Raw genomic sequence first — 14,491 nt, 5'->3', positions numbered from 1 at the left:
GTCCTTCAGGTTGCTGATATTGTTTTGCTGTAGCAATTTTATTGACAACATGATCTGATTCTGCGACAACATTTTGTTGCTTATACTTTTTAGTTATAGTATGTTTTTCAGATGAATCTAAATTCTTTCCCTGGTTGAGTCTAGAGTTGTCTTCTACTATAGTGGTATCTTGAACAATGCCTTCCAGCTGAGTCCCACTTCTAAGAGTAATTGCTTTGCAATGTTCATTGTCTTGTGTTCTTGAAATCTCTGTACTGCTTGGCAATGCTCCTTGTGACCTCAAATTCAAAGCATTTACTATTTGCCCCACTTGATTCTCAAGAGCTCGGAGAGACGCAATTTGACTTTGAATTACAACAGTCTGACTCTGAATTAAAAATAATTTTTAGACATATATTCATTCAACAAGGCTTCAATGGATGTCAAGGATGATGATATTTGACCCGGTTGAATATTTTGTCCCAGTAGAGGATGATTATAATCAGGCGGTGCATTTTGTCTTACAACATTGTTTGAATTCCTTGCACCTTTATTATTTCAACTAAAATTCAAATATTGATTCCACCCTGAATTGTAGGTGTTAGAATATGGATTACTATTCCGGTTAAAATTACCCATGTAGTACACAGATGTTGGGTTTGATGGACATTCATCAAACACATGATCTTCACCACAATAAACACATGATAGTTCGACTGCTTTCATCTCCTAAACTGTAGGAGGTTTCTTCTTTTTTTGATCATATTAGACAAAGAAGATACCGGGGATGTCAATGAAATTATTGCATCAAGCTCTATAGTACAAAAAGCTCTCTTGACCGTCCTGGCTCTTGGGATTGAATATTGATAATCATTGTTGGCAATCTTTTCCAAGATCTCATATTCTTCATTATAAGATTTATCCAACAACGTGCCATTGGATGAAGCATTAATTACCATCCTTGTATCCGAATTCAACCTATCGAAACCACTTTTATTTTATATTTAAAAAATGAGAATCGACTTTGAAAATAAAACTAGGGAGTCACCACCGATCTTTTATTGTGGTGTGATCGGATCACCTTGAAAATAATTTTAGGTCTGCGAATTTTTGAGAAAACAGGTTCGGGAGTCGATTATGCACGAGGAAGGGTTAGCACCCTCGTAACGCCCAAGATTGGTGCCGAATCGATTGTTTAATGGCTTAGTGTCGAAACTTTGAAAAGATTTTAAAATACAATCCCATGACATGAAAACTTAAACAATTGAGTTGATAGAATAGACGAACCCATCTCAAAGAAATAAACCGCTACACTCAATGAGTTAGAGTGCAACGATCTCATCTTTGAGACTAGATTCATCCCTTTTTTAAAATATATTTTGAGGAGGATATTCGGTCATTTAAGTCAATCGAGGAATTGGAATCCAGTAAGTTAGGGTTCAATTTCTCGAAATTCTTAAACTACAAATATTGCCTTTATTTTAAAATCGAGATAACAAAATGTCGTATCCAGTAAGTTAGGATCTGACATTTGAGATCTTAAGAATTTTATTTTAACAATTAGTATGGTTTTAGTAAAATAAGTACTTGATTATCTAAATTCATCGAGAAGAATTGAAGCTAAGTAAGTTAGGGCACAATTCTCTCGCGAACTTATGAACACCAAGCCTTTTTCGGGATTGTGAAATAAAACAATTATGATGCTTTAATGAAATGCAATTCTTACAAACAATATAATTGAGTAGCAATATATAATGCAAAAGATAAATAGTAATCTAAATTTACATTAAAAAGCAACCAAACATATAATTCATCTATATTAATAATTAAACCTCTAATAAATCAATAATCAAATTCCTAAGGATACTTTGATTTAAATAAAATAAAAATAATAATTAATATGAAGGTTTAAAAACAAATTTAAAATTCAATAATAAGCTAAATATTAAAATAAGGTTTAAAATGATGAATTAAAATATGAATTAATTTATCTAAAACTTTTGAAGACAACATTAGATATGAGAGAAATAATTTTGAAAATTGATAAAAAAAATTATGATAATTGTAATACCCAATTTTATCCCGGGCTCACATATGGAAACATAATTTTCGAGGATATAAATCTTAGATATGATATGCAATCTTAGATATGATATGATATATGAAATCTTAGATATGATATATACAATCTTAGAAGATATGATTTTGTAATCTTAGAAATTTAATTTGTAGATACCTTTTAATCTTAGCCGTTGATGTAATTGATCTGTACGGTTGGATTTGGGGAGGCTCAGCTATAAATAGAGGCCTCTCCCTTCATTGAGAAGAGGAGGAGATCAATAAAAATAAAGCTATTATTTTTGAAACACAGAGAGTTCAAATAGCGGGAGATACAAAAATTTTTAACATAGAAGGTTATTTTTTTTCCATTTGGTATTCTTCATTCTTAGTTTCATTTTTTATTTTATTTTTATTTATTTATTCCGCTTAAAAATACGAAGAAAAGAAAGGAGGAAAGGGATTTTACCTTTTTTCGTCGAAATCGTCGGATGGTTGCCATCTCCGTCGCAATCGGAGTGTTGGCATAAGCGAACGGCGGCGCAAAATGGGTTAAGAAGAAACCCTAGCAGAGAGCATTTGTTTTTTTTATTTATTTTTCTTTCTACTACAAATATTTTTTTTAAAAAACAGGAAGAAAACTGTTTTAAAACCTAAGGGCAGAACGACACCGTTCGGTTTGGGGGTGAGTCCGCGCGTCGACCGTCCGCGCATTTTCACCCTAAATGGGTAATTTGCGCGATTGCCCCTCGGTGTTTTCACATTGTTCCAGATCTATTTTTTAAATTTACCCGGTTCATTTTCAATTTATTCACTTTAGCCTATGTCAATACACAGCGTTTTGGGAAGTTGGGTTATTGCCCATCTAGACCCCCATGTCATTCGCGTGTGGCATTTTCGCCCCTCATTTTACTTCTAATCCCATTTGTTGCCTGCTAATTCGATTTCAATTACAATGTGACTTTTTTTTACTCAATTTATTACCTTTTAGCATTATTATTTTATTATTACTATTTTTGTTTTATTCCCATAATTGATACGTACATTAATTTTCATTTATCTTCTTACACGCATATTTATTTTTTTAATATAGAGTAATCATTATTTTTATGTATATATGTAATTATTTTATATATATATATGTACAGATTTATTATATATATATGTATATGTAAATATATTGTTATATTTTCTAAAATGAATATTTTTATATTTATCTATATACGTGTATATGTTTATGTCTTTTAAAATGCTCACATACATATATATTTTTAATACTTATTTTAATCTATATATTTTTTATATTTTTCTTTATTTCATAAATGCATTATATATTTATATAAATTTTATAATTCAAAATTTTATATGTAAATCTTGTGCTTGTTTTTTTCTTCCTCATAATTTCAATAAATATATTATCTACCTTTTTATTCTTTATGCGTTTTGTTTATTTCCTTCTTTTGTTTATCGATATTATGTTTTTATTTATGTTTAAAAGCATGCTTTTATGTTAATTTTGTTTATTTATTATTTATATTATTTCTATACAATTGTTGTACTTGTTATTGTGACTTTATCACACGCATTCAGTATAACATTACATCATCTTTTTACTTGAATTTAAAAATAGAACTTTTCAAAATAAAGATAGTACTCGTATTTAGGATTTTCAAGGAAATTGAGCCCTAACGTATTGGGTTCCGATTTTCTTCGTTAAATCTAACAATCGAGTATTTCTCTTTAATCAAAAAATAAGAATTCATTATTGGGAATTGAACACGTTGTGTCCTAACGTATTGGATGTGACGCATTGATTTCTCGAAATGAAGATTTTTTCTAAAAAATAATAAAGGAAATATTCCAAGTTTGAGATTTTGGAGGAATTGTGCCCTAACGTATTGGGCCGCGATTTCTTAAATCTTGAATAAATGGATATTCTTTTAAATTTTCATTACACGAGTATTCTAGCCTAATTCATTTTTGAGGAAATTAGAATGTCATGCCCTAACTCATTGGGTGTGGCATTTTCTTTCTCTGAAATGATAAGGGTCTTAATACATAACTTTTTTAGGTTTTTGCTAAGGATTATATTTTTCAAATTTTCGACATTAAGACATTAATTAATTAACTAGGTACCAATTTTTGGGCGTAATGAGGGTGTTAATCCTTCCTCATACGTAACCGACTCCCGGACCCGTTTTTCTAAAAATCATAGACCAAAATTGTTTTTAGGTGACCCAATCACACCTCAATAAAAGATTGGTGGCGACTCCCAATTTTCATTTTTTAAAGTCGACAATCTAAAATTTTTATTTTTCAAAAAAATGGTTTCGACAGCTTGGCGACTCCACTGGGGAAATTTTTTTAAAAAATAAGAGAGTCGAGCCACAAAGTTGATTAATTTTTGTTTTATGGTCGAGAAAGTATTTTTAGAAAAAAATTTTCATGATATCTTTTTGCATTCATTATCTTTTTGCTTAATGTATTTAAGTATTGTTTGCACTACACATTACATGAGTTGAATGATTTTACCCTTTAAGTGGGAGCGAGAAACTAGTCCTTCGTGAGGTTTTCACCTCCACGCAGGGTAGTGGACCGCTTCCGGGATACATCCGTACCTATGTCTTCGTGAGATTTTCATCTCCGTGCAGCCATAGGGAAATGTATTCCCCTGAACTGAACTCGGTCCATATGAGCCTATAATGGGTGAGGATTGAGGAATCTGCGAGTTCAGGTACCCTTACCTTAGAGCCAAACTACATATGTGAACCCTAGTTGCCCACCTTAGGAATAATTACACCAAACCCTAGTGGTTTCCCGAGTAGGTACTTTATTCATTTACTTTTACTTTGTACTAACGTGTTTTTTATGTTGTTTTTTATTATGATTGCATTGCATTTGCATCTTAAAAAGAGGTGTTGATTCACGTTCAGTTGCTATATAGAGAGCTGGTCATAAGAAAATGGGTTTCTTGATAAAGTGGATGACAATATGGTTGTCCGAATATGGTCTAAGAACACATGATAAGAGAAGGATGATAATTCAATGGAGGACTACACGACTATGGCTCCGTTGCCCAAGGATTCAAGATGACAAAGATTATTCGAGAGCTGCTGAACCTTCTCAAAGAGAAGCCAACGAGCATCACGAGGATGAGCGAGTAACAAGTTATGGCCCGGATCGAGCAAAGAGGAGATAGAAGAGATGTCCTTTTTAAAAATTCGTGAGATTTATCTTAACGTTCGAATGAAGAAGAGGATCGAATGTCTTCGCCTATGAGGGCAAGGCCGTATAAATATTCATTTTATGTAAAGAGATTTGTTTTCTAGTAAAGTTCTTTAAATGGAATTGAATCAGAATCAACGTCTCTTTATGCATTCATGCATTCGCATTACATGATATCATAACATTAAAGTCCACTAAAAGATTCTAATTGATATAAATCATTCTTCAGTTAATCTGGAAACCAACCAACCCACCACACACCGTTACGATACTCGATCAAAAACTAAAGAGATGGACCAAAGGATGGAGAGGTTAGAACAGTTCCAAAAGGAAATGCAAGAACAAATGAATGGACAACTTGAGAAAATTCAGCAAAAAATTATGGACAAAATGATGGAATCCCAAGAGAGTATGATGGCTCAATTAACTCAGTTGTTGACCGGAGGAACTAATAAAGGAAAGGGCTCTGTGCTCAATGTTGAAGAAGGAGACAGGGAGGGACTTCTTTATTCCCCAGGCTTGACCCCTCAGCATGGGCAGACCCAAGTAGAGGTATATCCGCACAAATCCTCTATTACCATCAAGCCTCAGCAGTTTCAGGTCGGTGCTGTAACACCAAATAATTTTCAAGCTAGATCAGGCCTTAACCCCAGAGACGACCTTGTTAATCCTGATATCCCTGACTTCGACTAAATAGCTGAAAAAGAGAAAATGAATGGTGACTTGCCAAAACAGCTCGAAGAAACGTATAAATGGCTGGAGGAAAAACTTAGAGCGATGGAAAATACTAAAAGCTATTATGGGGTTGATGCTAAAGAATTGAGCTTGGTTCCTGATTTAGTGCTCCCTTACAAGTTCAAAATGCCTGAGTTTGAGAAGTACAATAGAACTAGTAGCCCCGAAGCTCATATAACTATGTTTTGTAGGCGGATGACTGGGTATGTTAATAATGATCAGCTGCTGATACATTGTTTCCAGGATAGCCTCGTAGGGGCAACATCTAAATGGTACAATCAATTGAGCCATACCATGATTGGTTCATGGAGGGATTTAGAGCAGGCATTCATAAAGTAATACAGTCATGTGACAGATATGGTTCCTGATAGAATCACCTTGTAGAATTTGGAAAAGAAATCAAATGAAAGCTTTAGGCAATACGCACAGAGATAGAGAGAGGTCGTCATCCAAGTTCAGCCACCGCTCCTGGAAAGGGAAATGACAATGCTTTTCATAAATACATTGAAAGCTCCGTTAATCACACATATGTTAGGGAGTGCCACAAAAAGCTTTTCTGAGATAATCATGAATGGTGAAATGATTGAAAGCACCATAAGGAGCGGGAAGATTGATGCTGGAGGAAATAACAGAAGGCAAGACTCAAAAGAAAAAGAAAAAGAAAAAGAAAATGAGGTGAACAGCGTGAACACGTACAGTAAATCGATTACTAATCAGCAGGGTTCATCAAGACAAGAATCATATGTGAAGCAAGGTACTGAAAAACTCCCGTTCACGCCAATTCCAATGTCATACAAGAAGCTGTATCAAAGCTTATTCGATGCGCATGTTGTTTCTCCTTTACATGTGAAGCCTCCACAGCCTCCATATCCCAAATGGTACGACGCAAGTGCACAATGCGATTATCATGCGGGAATTACGGGACACTCTATAGAGAATTGCATTACCTTCAAAAAGCTAGTTGAAAAATTCATCAACATGGGTATTGTTAAGATGGATGGCTCATCTAGTACCCAGTCATGATTGAATGCAATATATGAAGGGGTGTCGAGAAGTGTTCACGATGAAACAACTGAAGAAGGGACCTTGTCAGATTTTCGCCCTTATAGACTTGGGAGTGTTCTAAATAATTAGACTGCAGAAGAAACCCCTGTAGTATTTAGAGATTACTCAGAGTAATGTTCAAAACACACTTGCTGCCTTCAGCCTAGAGGCAATAAGAATTCCTTTATGAAATAGGCTCATGTCTGAACGTTGTTATTCTAATAAAATTCATCTTTGCATTTATTTTTTTAAGCCAATATTCTTTCATTCTTTTCGAATAATTATACTTTCATTCTTTCGAATCTTCTTCCATATTATTCTTTTATTTCATTCATAATTGTACAAATGATTATTCATACATTCTTTTGTATATTCTTTGGTACCTACTATGGGTCCCCAGATATCAATGGCATGAGTGATGCTGTTACGGACACAGAAGTTCCTTTTGAGTGGAATCTGTGTTTAGAGGGATCTCATGACTTTAAAGATGACATAGATTGTAGCCTATTTTTAGACTTGTTGAGGATGGTAAAACAGGAATGAAATCTTACCTCATGAGGAGACAATGGAGATTGTGACCTTAAGGGAACATGCATAATCGAAGAAATGAAGCAGAACCTTGTTGAGTTACTTCAAAGAGTTCAAAGATGTCTTCGTATGGTCATATCAGGATATGCTTGGGTAAGCACTAACATTGTAATCTGAACAACAATACGATATCAAAAATTTACAATATGTTCAAGATTAACATCATGAACGATGCATTTAGGATTCTTTGCTGGGATAATGCCTTCTTCTTTGGCTCATCATGGTTTAGCCCGTCGAAGTCAAGTTGCCATTTCTCTGTTGTTGGATTTTATCTTAATTGAATGAGAAGATCCAAAGTATTTGTCATAGTTAAATTTCGCCCCAAAAGGCTTTATGAATGAAATTTTGGTTCTGATCGAAAGGGATAACGAGGACTTGCCTAATCCTATGAGTTCAAATTCAAAAAAAGGGGGTCAAAATCAAAATATAAAAAAAAGAAAAAAAAGAAGAAAAAGTGATAAAAAGAAAAAGAAAAGGAAAATGGAGAGGCCAAAGTGAAAACCCGCAAATGGCACCTTGAGACCAAAGGGGGTTTGAGTTGAAAACCCGAAAAGGGCGGCTCAAATATTGATTGGAATGGGGCACGAGGTGATTAGAGCAACTCAAATTTTAACCAGATTGGGGCATGTGGCGATCTTGCTATACCTGAATTATTAGGAAGGAGTAGGCAACATCTTGAGGCATCGACAGAGTACTATAGATCTCTCAAACACATGTCAAACTCAGAAGGGTCTTCAGAAAGTTTGTACAGAGAAGTTCAAGCTGCGATATCTGGGGCACCTCGTCTCTATACTATTCATTTTGAATTTGTTGTTCTTAGAATACTTCATTCTTTTCCAAGATACGTATTCCCAATCAATTTCTTTATCCTTCTTTACTATTTTTGATAATTTATTCCTTTCACAATGGAAGTTTTGCATATTACTCTATAAGTTTCTAAATAATACATGAGCCTAAAACATGACTATTATTTAAAACGCACCAGGTTTAAAGGTTGGAAATTTGAAAAGGAAGAGTCTAAACTAGGACTTTCTCTTTTGATTTTGTGGTCAAAAACATTGGTTGAACCAAATCATAAGATGTCAGGTTGGTGACAAAGCTAAAATAGATAAGTGAGCAATGATCACCAGACAATAGGAAGAGGTTTTCTCGGAGAAGAAAGCCTTCATTTGCACATGATCCTTTGGTGTAACACCTTAGGCATGGTGTAAAAGGACCAAAGAATTTCACATTCTATATCCTTGAATTGTGATAGGAGTGGATGGAGAAAAAGCCATATATTTCTACCCTCGGGTTGCAGTGGGAGAATGATGGTACAAATTTTTGCATCCTAGTGGATTGAACTTTGAAGTTTACAGTAGGGGCAATCTGACTAAATGGAAATGCCAGCTGAGTGAAGTCGTTACGGTGAATCAGTGATAAAACCTTAATAAATGTTGAGCAATGATAAAGAAGGATCACTATAAAAAAATGACATTCCGCATTCATGCAAACATCATTCATACATACCTAGTTAAGAGCACTTGACTCATTTTGATCATGACATCCTAATCATTAGGCATGATTATGTTCATAAAATGAATTATACAGGTCATGTTCCCAGAGAACAAACTGGTGAAACACCGAGCCTTGTCTCCCTGAGCAGCAGCGGAGAAGGTTGAAGATTGTAGATCTTATCTTCCTAAGTAGTAGTGGAGCAGATCGAAGACGGCAAATCTTATCTTTCCAAGATAGTGGGAAGCAGATTTAAGCCACCAAGCCTTGTTCTCCCTGAGCAGCAGCGGAGTAAGTTGAAAATTGTAGATCTTATCTCCCTAAGCAGTAGTGGAGCAGATCGAAGACGACAAATCTTATCTTTCCAAGATAGTGGGAAGTAGATTTAAGTCACCAAGCCTTGTCTCCCTGAGCAGTAGCAGAGTAGGTTGAAGATTATAGATCTTATCTCCCTAAGCAGTAGTGGAGAAGATCGAAGACGGCAAATCTTATCATTCCAAGATAGTGGGAAGCAGATTTAAGCCACCAAGCCTTGTCTCCCTGAGCAGCAGCGAAGTAGGTTGAAGATTGTAGATCTTATCTCCCTAAGCAGTAGTGGAGAAGATCGAAGATGGAAATCTTATCTTTCCAAGGTAGTGGGAAGCAGATTTAAGCCACTAAGCCTTGTCTCCCTAAGCAGCAGCGGAGTAGGTTAAAGATTGTCGATCTTATCTCCCTAAGCAATAGTGGAGCAGATCAAAGATGGCAAATCTTATCTTTCCAAGATAGTGGGAAGCTGATTTAAGCCACCAAGCCTTGTCTTCCTGAGTAGCAGTAGAGTAGGTTGAAGATTATAGATCTTATCTCCCTAAGCAGTAGTGGAGCAGATCGAGGACGGTAAATCTTATCTTTCCAAGATAGAGGGAAGCAGATTTAAGCCAGCAAGTCTTATCCTTCTGAAGTTGAAGTGGGGCAGATTGAAGATGACAAATCTTATCTCTTGGAAGTTGCAGTGGAGTAGATTAAAGCCAATAATCTTATCTCCCTGAAGTTGTAGTGGAGCAGATTAAAACCACAAATCTTATCTTTCTGAAGTTGCAGAGAGCAGATCATATCAGGTCTTACCTCCCTGAAGTTGCAATGGAGCAGACCCAAGAAATGGAGTATATCGCATCAAATTCATCTTTAAGTTACAGCAGATCAAGTTGAAGCTATAAGTCTTATCTCCCTGAAGTTGCAGTGGAGTAGATTGAAGCACGAATTCCTATACCTCTGAAGATGCAGTAGGAAGGAATGAGGTTACTTAAAGAGGAAAAGCACCAAGATCCAGCATGATCGGGCAAAAATTGGCCATTTCTAAAGTCTTTGCTTCGTTCCTATTACACGACAATGAGCAAAGAGGGGCAGCTGTAATACCCAATTTTAGCCCAGGCTCACATATAGAAACATAATTTTCGAGGATATACAATCTTAGATATGATATGCAATCTTAGATATGATATATGCAATCTTAGATATGATATATACAATCTTAGAAGATATGATTTTGTAATCTTAGAGATTTAATTTGTAGATACCCTTTAATCTTAGCCGTTGATGTAATTGATCTGTACCGTTGGATTTGGGGAGGCTAAGCTATAAATAGAGTCCTCTCCCTTCATTGAGAAGAGGAGGAGATCAATAAAAAGAAAGCTATTATTTTTGCAACACAGAGAGTTCAAATAGCGAGAGATACAAAATTTTCTAACACAGAAGGTTATTTTTTTTCCATTTGGTATTCTTCATTCGTAGTTTCATTTTTTATTTTATTTTTATTTATTTATTCCGCTTAAAAATACGAAGAAAAGAAAGGAGGAAAGGGATTTTACCTTTTTTCGTCGAAATCGTCGGATGGTTGCCATCTCCGTCGCGATCGAAGTGTTGGCATAAGCGAACAGCGACACAAAATGGGTTAAGAAGAAACCCTAGCAGAGAGCATTTTTTTTGTTTTTTTTATTTTTCTTTCTACTGTAAATATTTTTTTTTAAAAAAGGAAGAAAACTGTTTTAAAACCTAAGGGCAAAACGACACCGTTCGGTTTGGGGGTGAGTCTGCGCGTCGACCCGACCCGCAGGTTGGGTCCGCGCGTTTTCACCCTAAATGGGTAATTTGTGCGATTGCCCCTCGGTATTTGTCCGATTGCCCCTCGGTGTTTTCACATTGTTCCAGATCTATTTTTTAAATTTACCCGGTTCATTTTCAATTTATTCACTTTAGCCTATGTCAATACACATCGTTTTGGGAAGTTGGGTTATTGCCCATCTGGAACCCCCATGTCATTCGCGTGTGGCATTTTCGCCCCTCATTTTACTTCTAATCCCATTTGTTGCCTGCTAATTCGATTTCAATTACAATGTGACTTTTTTTACTCAATTTATTACCTTTTAGCATTATTATTTTATTATTACTATTTTTGTTTTATTCCCATAATTGATACGTACATTAATTTTCATTTATCTTCTTACATGCATATTTATTTTTTTAATATAGAGTAATCATTATTTTTTATGTATATATGTAATTATTTTATATATATATGTACAGATTTATTATATATATGTATATGTAAATATATTGTTATATTTTTTAAAATGAATATTTTTATATTTATCTATATACGTGTATATGTTTATGTTTTTTAAAATGCTCACATACATATATATTTTTAATACATATTTTAATCTATATATTTTTTAAAATTTTCTTTATTTCATAAATGCATTATATATTTATATAAATTTTATAATTCAAAATTTTATATGTAAATCTTGTGCTTGTTTTTTTCTTCCTCATAATTTCAATAAATATATTATCTACCTTTTTATTCTTTATGCGTTTTGTTTATTTCCTTCTTTTGTTTATCGATATTATGTTTTTATTTATGTTTTAAAAGCATGCTTTTATGTTAATTTTGTTTATTTATTGTTTATATTATTTCTATACAATTGTTGTACTTGTTATTGTGACTTTATCACACGCATTCAATATAACATTACATCATCTTTTTACTTGAATTTAAAAATAGAACTTTTCAAAATAGAGATAATACTCGTATTTAGGATTTTCAAGGAAATTGAGCCCTAATGTATTGGGTTCCGATTTTCTTCGTTAAATCTAACAATCAAGTATTTCTCTTTAATCAAAAATAAGAATTCATTATTAGGAATTCAACACGTTGTGTCCTAACGTATTGGATGTGACGCATTGATTTCTCGAAATGAAGATTTTTTCTAAAAAATAATAAAGGAAATATTCCAAGTTTGGGATTTTGGAGGAATTGTGCCCTAACGTATTGGGCCGCGATTTCTTAAATCTTGAATAAATGGATATTCTTTTAAATTTTTATTACACGAGTATTCTGGCCTAATTCATTTTTGAGGAAATTAGAATGTCGTGCCCTAACGCATTGGGTGTGGCATTTTCTTTCTTTGAAATGATAAGGGTCTTAATACGTAACGTTTTTAAGTTTTTCCTAAGGATTATATTTTTCAAATTTTCGACATTAAAACATTAATTAAGTAACTAGGTACCAATTTTTGGGCGTAATGAGGGTGCTAATCCTTCCTCATACGTAACCGACTCCCGGACCTGCTTTTTAAAAATCGTAGACCAAAATCGTTTTTAGGTGACCCAATCACACCTCAATAAAAGATTGGTGGCGACTCCCAATTTTCATTTTTTAAAGTTGACAATCTAATTTTTTTTTCAAAAAAAAGGTTTCGACAATAATATTAGCCAATATTAAAATGATATTAAAAATAACAAATTATTATAAAATTTGATTTATTGAAAAAACGTTTGAAATCAAAATTAAATATGCAAAACATTTTTGTAGTTGAGAACAATAATCAACAAATTTTAAATCGAGACTTAAATAAAATTAAGATAATAATTAAATTAGAACAAAATTTAAACAATTGACTCAAAATATTAGTGTATAATGAATTTAAAAAAAAGTAATTTGTTACATTTTGAACTATAATAATAAATTTAAACACCAAATAAATATTACAAATAATATTAAATATTATAACATATGAAAGTAGGATTTAATTAATTAAAAATGTGTGAATTTTTTTTAAAAGAAAGCTGAATTTGTATTAAATCGAAATCTATTTCAAGATTGAAGGACCAAATTAGCAATTAAACAGAAACATCATAACAATCCAAGTAAATCACAGAAACGACGCCGTTTACATTCGGATCTAAATGAATATAGAATTAAATTCGAGGTATAAATTACAAATCAAAAACAGAAACCAAATCATAAATTTCATTAAACACGGAGGGACTTGCTAAATAAATAGACCAACAAACCAAAGGACGCAGATCCTACCCCGGGGCGGGTCACCACTCGGGTTTGGGTTATCAGACGAAGCCGTTTTGAATCTATTGCATTAATGATAAACGGCGACGTTTCAAGTTCTGAGATTAAAACTAAAATAAACAAAAACCTAACATTTTCACCAGAAAGACCATAACCTAAACTAAAACCCTCTGCGCCGTTCGACAGATCGACTTTGAAGACCTCCGATCTTCGCCCCAACTCCTATGGCTGCGGAGTGAGCAAAAATCTCGCCTTCAAGTATGTCCTTCCCTTTCCTCTTTATTGTTTTCTCTCTTAACTAAAAACTATTGAACACAAAAATAAGAGAAAAAAATTGATACTAGCGAAAATGAAAGTAAAAAAGAAACTCGGAAATCACCTTTCAATATTTTTTCCTCTTTTGTATTCTCAATGCGTAACAAAATACATAGCTCCATCGGTCCTCTTTATAGCCACTCTGAGAAAAAGGATAAATTTTTTTCTAAATTTTACATTTTCTTCCTATTTTCCCCTAGTATTTGCTGTCAATCTACCATATGCTAATTTTTTTGTTGTTATATGTCTTGCTGCTTGTTTGTTTGTCCTCCTTGCAAGTACGGTGGCTAGCTAGCGTACGGAGGTGTGGTGACGTGGAGGCGCGCGTGCGAGGGAAGGCCCTGGTGACCGCGGCGCTAGAGGCTGAATGTTGCTAGGGTTTGCTGCAGTTGCTGAGCCACATAATAATTGGGCCACCGTTTTGGGCCGCGTTGGTTTACTGGGCTCAGAATCAGGTTTAGGTTTACTGAATGGGATATTGGGCTAGGCTAGTGGGTTAAAAACAATTTGGGCCTATGTATTTGGACATTAAACTGGACACTTTATTTGATTTTTTTTATTTTAATTTAGTTTTAAAATGTCCGGGTAAAATTGGTTATTACAACTGCCCCTCTTTGCTCGTTGTCGTGCAACAGGAACGAAGCAAAGATTCAAAAATAACAAATTTTGCCCAATCGTACTGGATCTTGGTGTTCATCTTTATGTAGC

Source organism: Gossypium hirsutum, chromosome D06 (assembly GCF_007990345.1).
Source record: "Gossypium hirsutum isolate 1008001.06 chromosome D06, Gossypium_hirsutum_v2.1, whole genome shotgun sequence".
Lineage (NCBI taxonomy): Eukaryota > Viridiplantae > Streptophyta > Magnoliopsida > Malvales > Malvaceae > Gossypium > Gossypium hirsutum.
The sequence above is the reverse complement of the archived record's forward strand: the minus strand, read 5'-3'. Positions refer to the sequence as shown.